At 34.2% G+C, this 19,546-nt stretch overlaps 1 long non-coding RNA gene across 1 annotated transcript; it reads left to right on the top strand.

Annotated features, from left to right (window-relative positions):
* The first annotated feature begins 825 nt into the window (after nt 1-825).
* Nucleotides 826-3,443, top strand: LOC145156526 (uncharacterized). The gene is made up of 3 exons (XR_013736761.1): nt 826-1,060; nt 1,279-2,528; nt 3,110-3,443. It is a non-coding gene; the product is annotated as an uncharacterized LOC145156526 (long non-coding RNA).
* Nucleotides 3,444-19,546: the final 16,103 nt, after the last annotated feature.

Genomic DNA, 19,546 nt, shown 5'->3' on the forward strand with positions numbered 1-19,546 from the left:
GAAGATGGAAGAGATACTTACGAATTAGAAGCCTTTAGGGGTGTTTAAGGTCCAAGAACTAGTGTGTGTTCTTGGTGTTCTTGGTGTTCTTGAAGATCTAACCAAAAGAAGTAATTTCATGGATGAAATCATGGATCTTCACTAGATAGTGTAATGAATCAACTAATCAAAGGAAGTAACACTTACATTTTGAAGATCTAGGTGAACACCCCGATGATAGTTGAGAGAGAATCGATTTCTTGGCTTGAAGGAGTGAAAAGTGATTAAAAATGGCTAAGTCCCACATATATATATGTGAGAGTGTACGGATAGGAGGGAGGTGTACGGCCGTACAACCATGTGTATGGCCGTACACTCCTCATGAAGGAGTGTTTGGCCATTTTGAAAACTGATGAACTTAGGGAACTCATTTTTAAACCCTAACTTTGAAGGTACTAGGCTTAGAATGTAACATCCTGTTTGAAATAGAGTAATTAAATAATAAAACCAGAACCCCAAAAGGTAAATTTATAATTTATATTAATTTATAATTGCCCTAAAACCAATAATATTTAGCGGAGAGTGGTTTCGGGGAGCCAAATGATATAATTTGGACTTTCGAGGGTTAAAGTGTAAATTCAGGATTTATTTCGTAAAGATTTTTAAAAGTCAAGGCATGTTTGGTAAGATTAGGACTTAAATTGAAAAGATATTGAAGTGCTGAGGGCTGAATGGTAGTATTCAGATTTTATTTGAGAAGAATAAGGGAGGAGGGGCTGGATGCGTCAAATGGCACAAACTCTATATTGGAGACGGGGATTAAACCCGTCACCCTCCTTGCATCATTCCCTCAAACGAAAGGAACCTAAACCTAAGGATGTTCCAGCCGCCACCCTCACTACATTCACCCTCCAGCCGCTACTACCTTCGGAACACCTGCATCCGCCGCCGCCTCGCCGATGGACGCCACCACCATCGTACCGCTACCGGAAGCGCTGTGAACAGCTGTGATGACTGCCGGAGGCCGGCGAATGGCCATAATCGTTGCTGCGTAGGGTCATGAGCGACAAGGAAGCCACGAGTAAGGCCTTCTGCCATCTCTCTCTCTATCCCTTTCCTTGCTCTTTCCGGCGACTGAGACGTGGGTCACGTCCTCATGGTTGCTTCCGGCCTCAGCCACCCTTCCTATTAGCTCCGACACCGCCACCAGCCACCGTGTGGGGTGGCTGTGTGCGTGAATTAGTATGTGTGTGAATATATTTCTTAGGATTTATGTGGTAAGGAATATCTCTTGGACAGGGAATCGGGAAGAAACTTATCACCGCCACCTACTGCCGCCGCTATGCCGCTTGCGGTGCTGCTGCCATCGCCAAACGCCACCAGGTGGGTGGCTGGATCCATTTGCAAGAAAGAAAGTGTGTGGGTGTGTGTATTCTGCTGTAGAGTGGGGTTTGTTTAGCTGGAAAATCGGGAATGACCACCACCACCACCGTGAGGTGGTGGCTGCCGCCATAAGCCACCATTGTCTGTGTTTATGTAGTTAGTGTGTGTTTATTCTTGGTTAAGGCATTGTAAATTGTAATTAGCTAAAGTATAATAAATTGAAAACCACCACCTTAGGGTGGTGGCTGCCGCCACCGGCCGCCGCCACGGGTGGCGGTGTGCTTGCCTCTTTGAGTTCGATTCGTTTAGGGTGGTTGAAACCCTAATGGGCCTTGTAAGCCCTAATAGACCCTAATTGACCCAATAAAACCCTAATGGGCTTAATGATTTTCAAGTGGGCCTAATAGGCCCAATAAAGCCCTAATTGACCTAAAAGCCCAACAAATTGATAAACGGGCTAGTATTTGGATTGGAAAACCCTAATGCCAATAAAACCCTAATTTGGGGAATTAATCAGGACACACGAGAATTATTTAATAACTTGAGATATTAAATAATAATCATTGGTAAAAATGAATCTAAGCAATATTGGACTTAATGGATTAAGTCCTTAATGGGTTAAGTGAGAAACACTTAACCCCAATCGTCATTTTATATGAAACCCTAATTTCACTTGGGTTTATTGTTGGGCCTTTCTATTGGGCCTTGATGATTGGGTTATTAAATGGGCCATCCAAGATCAAGCAAATGGACCAGAATAATTAATGGGCTTTGGGGTAAGGTCCATGTAAGGGGTTTGGGCCCAATTTGGAAAATTGGGCCATAGATGGGCCATAGTTTGGGCCTTAATGATTATATGATGTTGGGCCTTAGAATAAGCCCATGTAAAGGCTTAGGCCCAATTTGGAAAATTGGGCCATATGTTGGGCTTTGATTCCTAGTTGACTTTGGGCCTATGGATTGGGCCTTGGGCTTGAATAAGCCGAGCTTGGGGGTAATGTAGTAATTATCCAAAGTAGGTACTTATGGTTATGTAGTGGAGTTCAATTATTAATTGGGTATTGTTTGATGTTGACAGTTCGTGAATCTGTCATCCAATAGCTGGGGTTGACTCTGCGGGACTTCAGCAGTGTGGGATTGAGTCTACGGGACTTCAGCAGTGCCAGGTGAGTCTCCTCACCATACCAATGGGTCTAAGGCACCAAGGCCGTCCCATTTTATGATATGTGGTATACTAGGTGTAGTGATATGTGGTATGCTAGTTGGTTATATGCTATGTGCTATGTTATTTGTTTATGTGATATTTGCATGAAAGAACATGGGGGGAGCCCATGGCACTTGGATGCAAGACCATGTGGGGGAGCCCATGGCTTTCCTATTAAAGACCATGGGGGAGCCCATGGCACCGGATGTAAGACCATGTGGAGAGCCCATGGCTTTCCTATTAAAGACCATGGGGGAGCCCATGACACTTAGGTGTAAGACCATGGGGGAGGGGGGGGGGCATGGCATCCTGGAGTAAGACCTTGGGGGGAGCCCACGGCATCCGTATATGTTTATATGCATGACTGTGTGATTGATATGGTTATCTGATTGATATGGTTATCTGATTGATATGATTATCTGATTGATATGGGTTATGTAGCTGTTATAGCTAATGTGGATTATGTGGTTATGAGGATTGTGTGGGGTATGCTCTGGGGAACTCACTAAGCTTCGTGCTTACGGTTTTCAGTTTTGGTTTCAGGTACTTCATTTTCAAAGGAAAGGAGTCGGCTCGATCGCAACGCATCACACTATGTTTTCCGCACAAGAGATCTTTGGGATTACACTCTGATATTATTTTATGATGACATGCTTGATTATTGACATACTGGTTTTGACATGAGATATTATTATGACTGTTTTATACTGATGGTTTTATGTAATAACTTAATTAAAACGAAATTTTTACCCCTGATTTTTGGGTCGTTACATAGAACACTCAAACTGACTCCAAACAATGCTAAAAGATAGCAGAAACGAGTCTGACTTTGATTGAATTGAACGGTTGTACAAGATAGAAATTTCGGGTTGTCACATATACGAGCTCCATTTTTGTCTGTATTTTTACCATTGTACTAATATTGATGAGACCTTCGATTCTCGTTTAGGTTGCGTCGGCTAAAAATCACTCGATCTTTATTTCGAGTTTTTAGTTGTTTACTGCTATTCTGAAACTTAGAAAAATCATAACTTCCTCATACGAAGTTAGATTTGGACGTTCTTTGTTTAACGAATACTACGACTTTCGTTTAGATCACTAAAGCTAAAAAGTAGTTTATCGAAAACTCACTTTTTACGTCATACGACGTCGTGCCGGTTCTGTCGCGAAACTTCAAATAGTCATAACTTCTTCGGTATAACTCGGATTTCGATGAGGTTTTTGCCTAAACGTTTCTAACGAGATTCTTTACAACTTTCATGAACATAATTTTACTTATTTTCAAATTTTATATTTTCGTTAAATTTCAATATTTGACTTTTGATTGGAATCTCATAAGACTTCCAATATTTTCCGAGCGATTCTAAACATAGTTTTACTTCATTTCTAGTAAAAACTATCTGTTTGAACTCAACGCTCAAATTCATATAATATTTCATTATATTATTCACTTTTAAAATTACATAACACGATAACTGAACGTGTATGTTACATGAATAGTTTCAGGAAGTAATCAAGAATAAATCTATTGTTTATCACTAGCACACGACTTGAGGTTTGAAACATATCGTGTTCACATATTCTTGTTTTTGTGCCATTCCATTTAAGTTGACTATGCATGTGAGTTCTATGAGTTCTCATTTGATTGCATAAGGCAAAGCACCTTGATCAGTGAAAGTACATTGATCAGTGTGGGTAAGCTGGTCAATAACTTGGAAGCAATGGTAGGCCCTTGTGCTACCAGATGGCAAGAAATTAAGAATATGCAAGTTCAGTTCATAAGAGTTTGGATTTGTCATGAACCTTGTCTTATGATAGTGGTTGGAAATGACAAATTCACATGGATAGGAACACATACACCATAAAATCTAAGTGGTAAGAGGTTTCTCTTTACTTCATGAAAATTATTGTGAGGAAACGCTTTCATTAGTAGATTTTGAAGGATTAGAGTTAGCAGTTGTGATAATTGCATTCTCAATTTCGAGTATGATTACGACATCCCTCTTCATAGTTCGAATTGTGAGAGATGGCAACTAAGTTTGAACACTCAGGAATTATTGCTATAAGTTCTCGAAGAGTTTGGACACACACATGAGCTATCTAATGAATGGTGTATGAACTTGAGAAGATTAGATATAGACTTATCATAACACCACATAGTAGAAATCTGAACTTTGGTATGAAAGTCAATAAGTATTGATTTTTAGAAGTCCAGTTGATTTCTGAGTACATGTCAAAGCTAGTGGGAGCATAATTGTTATGCTGATAAGAATAATTATTATGCTAGTGGGAGCATAATCATTATAATGAGTGTTGCAAGGTAGCAATGCTATTTATAGGAAAAAAGTTTTCAATTTGCAAAGTTGCAAAATTTGGAAATTGTTTCGCTATAGAAAGTTTTAAGGGAGAGGATACTTATACTTCATTTCGAATCTAAAAGTTTAGATTGAAATTTTAATGGAACTTAGTCATGGATATATATGAATGTCATGTTGAAATGTTTCGATATAGGCAATTCTATATATGGAAATATTATAGCAAGAGACTGGTCAAGTATCATGTCTTTATGTAAAACATTATGAATCGTATCCCATATGCTTCGAGTATAGGATCGATTGCATATGCTATAATATAACTTGTTCTAATTTTTCCAAATGCCTAGGGTATTAAGAGGGAAAAGGGACTAGAACAAGATATGACTAAAAGTTGTTAAACAACTGCGAAGGACAATCTGAAGTTCGCTGAAGATTGGTTGCTTATGGACAATTGGAAGTATAGTAAAGGATGGACCATATTGATATAATTCAGAATAGATAGGACTCTATTAAGAATGGATAGTCATATGGCAATTATGGAAATGTTTCCATAATGGGAGTTGAATATTAAGAATCTATGTGTAAGTTACAAACTTTTATGCAAGAAGGATGTTCAAAGGAATGTACTTTGAATGTGAGACTTCCTTTCCATAGAATTGTCTTGTAACAATCTCAAATGGAATGCTTTGTAATATCGTTGGCTAAATCTCTGTGACTTTGGTGCATCGACATTACAAAAGGAACACTGCATGTAAGTTTAGATCTAGCAAGATTCTAGTAGTGGCAAGAATTTGGTATTCTTACACTTGTGATAAGGATTAGGAATTGTAAGATGAGCATCATTGGAAATGTGTTAAATTGATCTACTTCACAAAGGAAGGAACATAGATAAACATAATGTGCATGCTTGGAGCATGGGATGACTATTGTTTTAATTCAAGTATTTAGTTGATTTATCGCAACATTATACAATGAGTAAGGTCTAATTAATATGGTGATTAAATAATAAGTGTTTTATTTATATTCAAATGATTGAGACCATATTGGATTAGGTTATTCTTGTGTTTCACTTCGCATGTTTTACTTCCCGAATAACTAGGTTTTTCAAACATCCACAGTCGGTCATACTTTGGAAGTAAGTAGTGAATTAAGACTGTCATGAATTCGACTGTAGATTGTCTATGTGTTTAGACATAGAAAATGTTTGCTGCAGTGTTCATGAGTACACTTGAAATAAGAATTTGAGTATTGGATTAAACCCACGCTCATTTGAATCATTCATGGATTTTATCACGAGTGATTGTGAGACGATAATATCTTATATTCTTGAAATGGAGACATATGAGTTGTTGTTTACAAGTCGGTTGCGCATTGATAACACGTAAACGCATCAGTAACTTGATGTTATAGAACATATTGTTGTGTGTGATTTGATGAGTGAATAGTACAAGCATATGAGTCGAAGTTTATACGTTCCTTTTACCAAAGTGGGATAAAAGAGATATCTGTGGGCCCCTCGATGATTTAGTGATGACACCCTAAGTGCTTGGCCAAGCCTGGACTAAGTTGACGTGTTCAATTGTAGTCTGTTGTCAGTCATCATAAATCGGAAATCGGGAAACAACACATGGACAGAGAGAATGATTATAATCCATGTCTCATGTCCATACGTGTAGAACGGAGGAATATATGATCCCTTATCTAAAGGACGCGTTACTGATAAGATCAGAGTTCGACAACGGCTTTTGAAAGCTACGATTGCTGATCAGATTCTGAAGTCATACTTGCAATAATAGTTATTAGACTTATCCAAGTGGGAGATTATTGGATTAGGTGTCTAAGCCAATAACTATATTTAGTATGTACTTGATTTTATTATGAGCATGGTCCTTTTGGGTTGCCTTTACTCACGCAACTTGACAGGATGACAAGTGGAGAGAGAGAGTAGGAATTATTATATGAATAATAAATTGGTACTCAGAATGATTTTATTAATATATTACAAGATTAATATATTATTTGGAAATCATATTATTAATTAGTAATTAATCAGAAATTAATCTAGTATTAGTTTTGGGATTAAAGGAACTGATTGATAATTAAGGGACTGTTGTGCAACTCATTGATAATTGCATAATTGGGCTGATGGACTCCATAGAGTGGAGTGGACGAAATTTATGGGTAAGACCATAAGGGATTTCGTCCAAAGGCTCTAAGGAGGGAGTCCATGGGCTGCTTGTTGCCTAAGCAAGGTATTAGGGTTTCCACCTGAAAACCCTAACAGCCACATCTATTTAAGGACCCTCCAGTTGGGATTTTCGGCTCCAGGCATTCTAAGAAGAACCCTGGCCGATTTTTCTTGCCTCTCCAAGTCCTCCTTTGCATTGAGTGTTTGTGAATCCATTAGAGGTGAAACACTTGGGGCATTAAGCTTTCAAAGGTCAAGGATATTCAATGTGAACTTGTTATTGCTACATAACAAGAGAGGTAACATCTAAACCCTAATTTATATGTCAATTTCGAAAATTGTATGCTGGTCTTAGGGTTATTGCTTTGGAGTTTGAATTTGCATGTTCAATAGAGAAAAACTTAGATCCAAAGCAATTAGGGTTGCATGTACACCATACGATTGTTGTAGTGCTCAAAACCCATCAATTACGTAATGGACTTGTAATATTAAAAGTTGAAGTTGATTGAAAACTTGTGTGTTGATATGCTCCTGAAATATTTGGATTTTTATTTTCACTGTTACCTGCAAGATACGTACAAAAATTTGAATCAGTTAAATGTTGTTAATGATAAAGTAAATTTAATCATTAATAGTATACCCATTTATTAATATAATGTATTTCTAAAACAAAATTTTTATAAAATCAGTTAACTAAAAAAGGAATAGTAATAAAACAAAATTGATAGTTTGAAAAACAATTACCAATTGAAGTGGTGCAGTTGACATTGGAGTTTCTGTTATTCAAATTTAATTTTCTTTGTTTGCGGCTGTCTTTGGGATAATTTGAATCCATATGATGTTTGTATCATACAAAAAATAATAGGTCGTGTAATAACACTATAATAAACTAATGCTAATGTAACACTCCAATCCAGGTAATCACCCTTCTTTCCTTTAAATGAAATTACTTTGCAAAAATGGTCCCTTTTTGTACGCTAGGCATACTTAAGAGTACTCTTAGCGTACTGTGGAGGAATGATCACAAAGGTGCACTACGTACGCGGGGCGTACGTGGCAGATGGACAAAACCCTAACTTTTGGACTTGTGACATATTTAAGCACCCTTAAGTCATTTGGACCTAACCCTAGCCAGCCTCCATCAGTCTCAAACATCCCTAAAACCCTAAAATACATAGTGTGTGTTTCTTGAGCTTGTGAGGGCCTCAAATATTCATTCTTGGTGTGTTAGCTAAAGAGAAGAAGTAGAAGCAAGCTTGAACGAGGGAAAGGCTTCTGGATCTTGCATATAAAGCAGCTTAGGAAGCTTATGGAGGTAAAAAGCTTTCTCCTTGCTAATCCATGTTATTTACGGAGCTAGGGTTTTCTATGTAGTCCTTTTTTGAGTTCATGAATCATCTCTTGGGAGTTTGAGCAACTCCAGGGATTAGGGAGGGTAGATCTGAGGTCCTTTAGCTTGTTTATGTCATAAAAATGTAGACTTGTTGGTTGTTTTGACTCTATGCATGAGTTAAGACCCTTGGAAAGGTCTTAATGGGTTGGAAAGAGTTGTTGTGAGCATATTGGGCATGCAAAGGCATAAAGTTGCCAACTTTATGCCTTAGGACTCTTCAAATGACCTAAATCTGAGTTTGGAATGTAAGGTCTTCATGCGTTAAGCACTTAATCGAGGATGTGCTTATTCTGTTTGTACGCCGGGCGTACCAACCTGTATGCTGCATGTGCAGCCAAAGAATCCAGTACGCTTAGCGTGCTTCTAATGAACGTCGGGCGTACGCCCAGCTGTGATAGTTGGGCTTCGGTGGACTTTGCAGACCATTTGGACTTCACTTAGCCTTGGGCCTGGACCGTTAGGATAATGTTGGACCATAGGAATTGCTTTGGGTTTTTGATGTTTTGATTGGGCCTTATTGGGTCATGTGGCCCATTATAGTCTGGACTTTGATCTTGGGCCCATTATGGTAGGATAGACTTTTGGGCTTGAATGGTGGGCCAAAGATTATGATGTTGGGCCCTTATCTGAATTGTGTCATAAATCTAATTAGCTTAATTCGTATATTTATACAGTTAGAGATTTGGGCTAGTATTCGAGCAGCTATCGTGTTCAGCAGACTAAGGTGAGTTTTCTCACTATGTCAATGGGTCGAAGGCACCAAGGCTGACCCATCATTTGTTATGTGATTAATAGGTTTTGTTATGTAATATTTTATGTGAAGACCATGGGGGGAGCCTATGACACTTTGTTATTAGACCATGGGGGGAGCCCACGTCACTTGGTTACCAGACCATGGGGGGAGCCCATGACATTCCAAGTAAAGACCATAGAGGGAGTCCATGACAACTCTTATATACTTGCATTGCATGGCAATATGTGATTATGTGTTTTGGGTATTTTGAGAAATTCACTAAGCGTTTGCTTACAGTTTGATGGTTGTTTCAGGTACTTCGGGAACTAAGGGCATGGGCCCGACATGATGGCGCAACATGCACTCTCCAGTATTTTTCCACACCAGTTGATCTCTGATCTTTTAAATAATGTGATTATGTATTAGAATATTAGAAACAATGTGAATGGAATTTCTAAGTATGAAATGGGATTTCTAGTTATTAAAAAAAATATTTGAATTTTTGGGCCGTTACAGTTAATAAAATAAATAGTATTTTCATGAAATATATTTGGATTAATTAATCTAAAAATGTATATATGTAAAAATAAGTGTAAATTGAAAAAAAAACATTATGTAAATAACGAGCATAAAAAAGGAAAACAAAACGGATTCCAAATTTCAGTGGTGATTCATTCCGGTTACTATCTTATATTCCACAAAAACTGACAAAAATGCCCTTTATCCATATTTTTTAAAGTGAGTTTTACATGAGTTTTACATGTCACTGTTTATACGAAAATATACATTAAGTACAATGTTATTTTCTCATTATTTTCGAAAATGTACCGACATACCCTTCTCCAGAAAAGGCATCCTTCACAGAATTTGTGAAAGGAATTTGAATGAAATACTTTAGAGAAAATATCAAAACATAGAGATAGACCAAAACACATGAATGTTGTATATCACAAAGTAAAAAAATTCAAATTTTTTTTTATTTGTTTGTAACATGAAACAGATAATGCAAACGTGTGATGTTATTTTCTTATATTTTTATAAAGTACAATGTTAATTTCTGGTTATATGCGGTCAATGAAAAAAATCAAGCAAGTCATTTCAAAGCAGGTAGTTATTTGGTTAGAGTCGTTTCTCCACTTATTGGGTTGGGTGGGACAAAATGTTAAGTCATTGACATCAGTGTGACCAATATACAGAGTTTACTAATTGGAGTACATTAAAAAAATGCAACAGAAGCTGTAGTATTGCATATATGGAAAAAATGAATGGTATTGTATAGATGCAACGGATCACAAAGAAAGTGAGATGCTATTATTTGTAATAAAATGAGATTCCTAACATGTACAGAGAAAAAAAAACATAAATAGTCCTGTAAAGGTTTGTGAATTTTTGGTGTAATTGGGACAATACACACATGATAACATGAAATAGCAATACACTTTACATTGTTGAAGTAATAATTTCCCTTTAACAATAAATATATTTTTTAGGCCTCCAGTTAATATCCTATAGCATAAATAAAATGAATGTATTTTACTATTCCTTGCATTTAGACTTAATACATGGAGCTTACTTAATACATGGACCTTATTTGCATTTAGCCTTGCATTCGTAGTGATTCATTACAAAATACAATGATTTCGATGTTATATGATAATACATAACGAAATCCAAAATTCAGTGGTGATTCATTCCGGTTACTATCATATATTCCATAAAAACTGACAAAAATGCCCTTTATCCATATTTTTTAAAGTGAGTTTTACATGTCACTGTTTATACGAAAATATACATTAAGTACAATGTTGCATTCTCATTATTTTGAAAATGTAACAACATACCCTTTTCCATAAAAGGCATCTTTCACAGAATTTGTAAAAGGAATTGGAATGAAATACTTTTTTAGAAAATATCCAAACATAGAGATAGACCATAAGACATGAATGTTGTATATCACAAAGTAAAAAATAAAAAAATATATATATTTTATCTGTTTGTAACATGAGACAGATAATGCAACCATATGATGTTATTTTCTCATGTTTTTATAAAGTACGATGTTATTTTCTAGTTATTTCGACAATGCAGACGTTTTTAAAAGTCTAAATGTTAAGCATAAAACAGATACTATATTTTTCTGGAATATAAACAAGAAACTATATGTATTGTAGAGATGCAAAGGAAGTAATAGAGCTAACCTCTTTAGATGTTGTAGGCGATGATGAATTTGGAGAAGAAACTATCTCAAAATAAGCCAAAGTAAGGCCGATACAGAGAAGGAAAATGGATTAAATACTATAACCCCCCCCCCCCCCCCCCACACACACACACACATATATATATATATATATATATATATATATATATATATATATATATATATATATATATGGATTTGATTACTGTATATGAGAAATTTTTTTAAGATTTGTGACAAATTATATTTTTGGAAATCAATCAATTAATAATGAATTCGAAAAATTGAATCTATAATAATTAGGTGCGTGATTATCAATAGGAACCAATCATTTAGCTGGCAGTTTTCAAAGCATTTAAATTCTAATTGAATTCTGCAATCGGAAATTTCATAATCAAAATTGAAATCGAAATCGAAATCGGAAATTTAATAAAGTAAATATACCTCATCTAATTCATGGATTGCAGAAATTTGGTAGAAATTATTATTCTTAAGAAAGTCATCATGTACAGTATACATGATGGAAGACGTTCTAGCACGATAACATGAAGAAGTCGGTCCACTTTCTTTTTCATTCAACCTGTTTACAAATAAAGTGTAAGTATAGTATCAATAAAAATATATTTAGTTTATAATAGTAATATATAAAGAACTTGATTGAAATGCAATCAAACTTTTTTTGAAATCAATAATTTCTTCAGCTTGCTCATCAATAAATAACTTTGTTGCTAAATATGTGTTATTCACATACGCACGCCCTGAAAAGAAAATGAAAAAAATGTTGGATTAAATTATTTCTTATATGAATATTGAAAACAGTAAAGATAAAATATTGTATTAATAAAAGGACCTTGGTGATTCTTCAACTTAGCACACTGAATAATCATTACAAAATTCCCCCGGTGTTTGGATACATAGGAATCAATTTGTTCAGCGTAATCTCCCCACAAAGTAGCAAACACTTTTCGTCCCCTAAATGTATATGAATTAAAACAACAATTTTAAAACTAATAATAGAAAAAATCATAAAAGAAACATACTCTAAATCTTCCAATTTCAATGTAATTTTTTTTATCCAGTTTCTGGGTTGCAGGTTCCAGTGGATAGCTTTGAAAAACATTACCGATGACATCTATAATATACACGACACAAAATGTTAGTATATAGTTAGTGTTAGGATGGTCAAATTATATAAAAATATTATAAGATGTAAAATGTGAAATTAAGGTAATGAACTTACCAAAAGAAATAGGGGAAGTGATCGCCTTATCGATAAGATCTTGGAAGTTTGCAAAAGCAATAGAATTCTTGGGCCTATTAAAATCAATGCACTTGGTTACTCTAGTGGTATATTGAAAAAACAATTTGTTTTGAGTGTCCACGAACTTCATAACACCATCAACATATAAACCAAATGTTGGCCGATCAATGTAAACATCAGCATATTCTTCAAGTGTTTTTCCCAGTATCACATATGATTATGTGATTTCTCCATAGTGCATTCAATTTTATTGTCCTTCGAAAAACAAATAAATAATTAATTAATAAACAATTATATGATTAACATAATAATGTATAATTGATTATATGATAATATGAAATCATTAAATAGTTGAAAAGCAATTCAATTTAAATACATCTTCATCCATTAAAATCATTCCGATTTGTCATGTCTGATGCGGTTTCGACCCAGTTGTTTTTATTTCCAAAGTCTGATTATTCGAACCTTAATTGTGTATTTGTCATTTGAGAGACCTAGATCATTAATCATTGTGATTTTGGTTGGATCCATGACTTGTAAAAGAATATAATCACTTTGATTATTACATGGACATAATTGAGAATGATTAGCAAAGGAGAATTGTGAATGATAAGCAAAAATGTTATTTATTAGGGAGGATTTTTGCTCCAAACACTTGGAAACTTTATTTTTTAACCATGGAATAATTCTGCTTTGATTAAAAGAACACGTGATGCTTATTTTAGATAGAAAAATAATAGTGCAAATGTTGTTTTTTGCATATAGACTATCTGTCAAAGGAAATCTCTAAAATAATGACACAATGAATTAAGAAAATCAAGTTGAATCAATAACTAAACATAAAACTGAAAATACATAAAAAAAACAGACAATCCTGGAAAGTGTTATCAATATCAATCATATGGTACTAATAAGAAGTATTTATAGAGATCTATTAAGTATAATTCATATTAGCAAACACACATTGTTTTAACAGTAGTATATTTTTGACTTTTTTTCTATCAATGGTTGCTTGACCTTTTTATAATTAAATCCTGCATCTGTTCTTGCCTGTGATTACTTAAACGAACACATGATGCTTATTTTAGATAGAAAAATAAAAGTGCAAATGCTGTTTTTTTGCATATAGACTATCTGTTAAAGGAAATCTCTAAAATAATGACACAATGAATTAAGAAAATCAAGTTGAATCAATAAATAAACATAAAACTGAAAATACATAAACAAAAGGCAATCCTGGAAAGTGTTATCAATATCGACCATGTAATAATTCTGCTTTTACCTATAGCACAACAACAACATAGCTAATGAAGAAGTAAAAAAAGAAGGAAAAGACGAAAGTAACATGCCCTTTGTACTGGTTTTTGAGCAGGGGAAAAGCAGTCCTTGTGGTACACATCCTTCATAGATTTTGTCAAAGGAAATGTACCAAAATTTCTTGTTCTCGAGTTTTTTAGCTAGTGCAAACCAGTAATTATGCTACACATAAAAATGCAAGTTTCCAAAAAAATTCCTAAAATACCCATGGGTTAAAATTGTCCCAGTTTCTTTGAATTATCCAATAGGTATTTGCAGAAAAGACAAAGATGGTTGATTTTTAAAGTTTGATTAGTATCTTGGTATCTCGTATAAACTTTTCATTCTTTATCGTAGTTCCCATGCTGACTGATATAAAGTTAATGCAAGGTAAAATGATAATTTCATTAAAAAGTGAAAAAAATGTTATTTGATTGTTGTAAAATACAACATTGTATTGTACAAATGCAGATGAATTAACACAGATGAATATGATTGTAAAAGTAAAGAGGATTGTAACAGAGCGATATATGACGATTTTGCCCCTGTTCATACATAAATATTGACACGATAGACATAAATACATGAATGATGTATAAAACAAAGTAGAATGATATATGCTAGTTAAATATAAAGAGGAATATATTTGTATTATACAAATGCAGATGAATTAACACAGAGGAATCGACGTGTGCAAAGCACATATGAAAAAATTAAACATAATAAATATACAATTCGATGCAAAGCACAAATAAAAAAAAAATTAACAGAACTAACCTTCTTTAGTTGGTGCTGTAGGAGAGGAGAAATTACTTGATCTCAAAAAACGGCAAAGTAATCACGATACTAAAGGGAAAATAGATTAAATAGCTTAACCTACACATATCTTTGGATTTGATTACCGTATATGAGAAAAATTTATGAGATTTCGAAAATATTAGATTTTTGGAAATCAATTATGAATGAATTTGAAATTGGTGTGTGATTTTCTACATTAACCAAATTTGTAGACGGCAGTTTTGAAGGGAATTACTCTAATTGATTTTAATACTGATTTTGCATAAATAATTTAATGAGTTGATAAAATCTGCTGGAACAAATAACAAAAATACATGTGGAAAATACATTAAATAAAAAATGCTTAGAAAATGCAGTGTGACCAATGCAAAGAGAAGAGGACATGTGGCAATAAATTTGTTATTTATTAGGGAGGATTAAGTATTGTTTATCGAACTTTACAAAATGTTATTTGTAATAATATCACAACGAAACGATGTATTTGCTTTTGTAAAGATTCAATGCTAATTGTCGTTGAGAAATATTAATTCCTATAAAGGCCACAAGGTTGGATTGTAGAATTGTTGAGGTGCTTAGTGTGCTATTTGAGAGTGGTTATCTGATATTTTATTTAATTCATAAAAGTTAATATTTTTATAATATAACATTTTTAGATAACGTTTAACATACAAATTAATATAAACCATAGATATATAAATAATATATTTTTGTTGACAATATCTATTTAAGAAGCATACAAGGAAATTTATATGTAAGAAAAACTTATTGAGAAAAAAGATGCCGCTGCCAGGAGTCGAACCTGGGAACCTCACGGAGGAAACTTTTATCCAATTGTTTATGCTCCATCTTTATATTATATATATAGATTAAAAAACTGTTCCCTTAGGAACAGTAAGAGGTTCCTATTGGTTCAATTTTTTTTTTAATAACTTTTTTCCGATTTGCTCACCTTTATCTTTCTCTTTGCGAACTGATCTCGGGTATTTGGGTCACCGCATCCTCTTCCAATCGCCTTTTACCACGACAAACTTTCCCCACCGCCTCATCTGCGCCTTTTTAATTTTCTCCATACCCATTATCCACCGCCTTATTCCTCCATCGACTTCACTTCCGCGTATCCTCCCGGTAACAACCCTAAATTCGACCAATCATCGTCGCCTCTGTAACTGTATGGAATTCTTTGTCCGCCTCCTGATCCCTTCTTGCAACAGCTCTTCTGCTTCATTTTCCCTCTACGAACCCTAATCGGCATCTCAGTCATAAGAGTTGATCCCTGTTGCTCAATCGGACCTGAAATAGCATTGTAAGTCGGACTGAATATCGTCATTGCTAATTTTTTTTTCTTCGATTATTTTGAAATCGATATCAACAAATTTCACATTGAACGGATCGCTTGAATATTTCCATATCGATTTTTCTCTGATATTCAGATTACACACTTATACTAAAACCCAAAATTAAGCTGCTAAATTTGAATCCTCATTTGCGGATTTTGATCTACTCTTTCGAAGGTACAGTATGAATTATGATGATTTATCTCATCAGCTCGCCTGCTGAAAGGTTATAGAAATTTTCCCTTTTTTATTGCCTAATTTAATAAGTCGATCTACAAAATCGCCAATTCCTTTGATGGGTCTAATTTTGATGGAATGAACCGGAGAAAATTCAATCATTTGTTTATCAGAACATGTAAACCAAATAAGCATCTTTACTCAAGGTTCACAAAGTCAAATATTGGGTTGCCTCAACTTCATCTACAACTACCAAAGCTTTCAACTTTAACCATCCCACATCACAAGTAATAAATGTAACACAATTTCATAGTATTATGGAACTATCATCAGGGGGTGGCAAGTCATCAAATGTTTCACTTCATAGGGGGCTTTGCTTTAGTTCTTAATTACTCGCAAATAGTTTTCTAATGGTATTTTTTAATATTTTCTCTTAGGTAAATTTTGGTAATTACTAACTGTGGATCATCATCATTCATGAGTTTGATTGAGATTACTTGATTAACTCTTGCAGAAAATGATTCAAAAATAGTTTTGAAACGGTCAGACACGTTACTCCTTAAAGACTCAGAAATAGTTTTGCTTTAGTTCTTAATAAGCAATTTTTTTTAAACAGGAAATTGATTAAAGGATTACATTTACGTTCAGGAGTCTAACTTTTCCTTACTAATTACCTTTGATATTAAAAACTTCCAAAAACAAGTTGACTCCCTTGTTTTTTTTTATTTTTTTATTTTTTTAATCAGGAGGTTGATTAAAACTAAATATCACATCTCATTTTTTTTTCAGTTGCCTATCAAAATTCACGGAAAAGAGGGAAGATTGAAACATATAGGAGATACAGCAAACAAAGTTCAGGTAAATCTCAAGTTCCAACAAATTCATTTACGTATTTTGAGTATTTCTATTATTCCGTCAAAATTTGTTGGTTTTATTTACTTTTTTATATACATTAAAATTAGTATTTATAACTTTTTAAGATGGTTTCTGGGAAAACGTTGGATGTTATGCTCATTTATAGCAGTGTATTTTATAAAACTTAGTTTTTATGACAATTTAAGATGGTTTGTGGAAAAATGTTTGATTTTATGCTCATTTCTAGCAGTGTACTTTAGAGAAATTAGTTTCTATGACATTTTAAGATGGTTTTTTTGAAAAATGTTTGATTTTATGTTCATTTATAGCTTGACTATTTTACCCTTTTGTGAAGCGACATTAATATCCGGTTTTGCGAGGAACAAGTGAAGGCATGGAAAGTAATTGTGGATGGTGGACATGTCAAAGGATGAGATTTCAAAATTTTCTCGAATCAAAACTTTTTATAGGATACTACAACATATTTTACTATTATGTGTTTGTAAATGGGCGAATTGCTGAGAATAGCAATATGCTTTACTGTGGCTACCAATTCAGACAATGTACTATAGTTTCACACAAAAGCAATACCTTCCAACCCCCGTAACGCGGGGAAACCCTTCTAGTTATATATATATATATATATATATATATATATATATATATATATATATATATTAAATCACATTGATTCGGTCAATAGAAAACTTTTGGGATTTAGATTTCTGCCACAAAATTTTCTAGCTTTTAAACATTTACCACAACACTGTTGTAGCCCCCCCTGCCAGTCATAAATCCTCCACCGACTCCAATATTTTTGCCCTTTGGGATTCCTTTTCAAACAACTTTCTGACTTTTAACTTTTTCAAAAAGTTAAAAAATCTCAAAAGTTATTTGGTAAATGCAAAAGTCCTTCTGAAAACAACTTTTAGCTAACAAAGAAAAAGTAGTCGGACAAAAGTCACAAATTCCCATCTTTTTGTGACTTTTGGCTTGTACCCCTTAAAACCTTTAAAAGCTAATACAAACACATTTTAAAACACTTCTTTTGGAAAAAGTTCTTTTTACAAAAAGTCCTTTTACAAAAATGACTTTTAAGCTAAAAAAGTAATCCCAAACACCCCCTCCGTTTTCCCTCTTAATTTTCATTCCCACCTCCATCAACACACCACCGCCGACCTTGCCTCCCTCAGCCTTCCTCCGACGCCGTTTCCCTCTCCGATGTTCCGATGTAGAAAAGAGTCTCCTTTGCGGAGAACCGACAGAGCGAAGATGCTTTTCTGCTTCAAACCTGGACCAGAAGACGACGGAGTTGTCCCTCTGTAGCCCTAAATCCACACAGCAGCCACCAGTTCTCATGTCGCCAACCACCATGATCTTTTTATTCCTCTTAGAGAAGTTACGTTTACGTGTATGAATTTAGGGTATGTTAATAATTACTTATCGTTTTTTTCTATTCCAATAGGGTGTCCTGCGCCTCATCCGCTCGCCCTCTTTTTGTCTATATCTGTGTCTCTTTTATTATTGGTCAAGATATCGGCTAATCAGCTGATAAAACCAATCTTCTGATTAATTTTTACTTTCGATTTTTGTGCTTTTGGAGAATCTTATGTGGGTTTTGATGGTTTTTTGATGATTTGAATTGACTTGATGAGCTTTTCGGTGTTTATTTTTGTTCTGTGAAGCAAGTTTTATTATTTAAGATATAAAAACAATTTACTTTGGTTTGTTTTGGCTGTGATTCACTTCTCTGTATATCGTCACTTCCTTCCCGATCCTCTTCAATGCTTCGTAAAATAAGGTATGAAATTTATTTACGATTTTGCCCCCTGTAAATTTATTCTTGTATATTATATAAAATATAGAATTGATCAGTTTACAAACAGGTAATGGAAGTACCGGGCGTTAGAGAAACCTCCATTATTAATCTAATGAGATCTTGTAGAGATGGACATCAAGTTTATAGTCACCGGTAACTTTTTTACATTTTAATTATTAACTTTTTTTAAAAAAACTCTTTGATTTCTATCTTTAAATTCCTTTTGTAGGTCAAGAATTTAAGAATCGGTGCCATGATGAGAACTGTTCTTCCTTCATTTTTTTCCTTTGTTGATGATTCCAAGATTGATTTTCTATAGTTGTGGTTTTTTTTACTGATATACCCTTTTCCTTTAGTTGATTATTATTGTTTCTTTATAATCTTTACTCTTCAGGATTTGCTCATCTCTTCTTTGATGGATAAAGGGGTTCAATTTTTCTCATCAACATTATCAATTGTTCCAAGCATACCCATTAAGCCAATGCTCGCAAAGTATACACAAATATTACTTTTATAAATAATAATAATAATAATAATAATAATAACTTAAAAAGGTTACTTGGTTGATTGTTTACAATGTTTATGTTATAGGATTGCTAATGGGATGACTCCTT

This window comes from Lactuca virosa, chromosome 2 (genome assembly GCF_052849685.1).
Source record: "Lactuca virosa cultivar CGN04683 chromosome 2, Lactuca_virosa_CGN04683_v6, whole genome shotgun sequence".
NCBI lineage: Eukaryota > Viridiplantae > Streptophyta > Magnoliopsida > Asterales > Asteraceae > Lactuca > Lactuca virosa.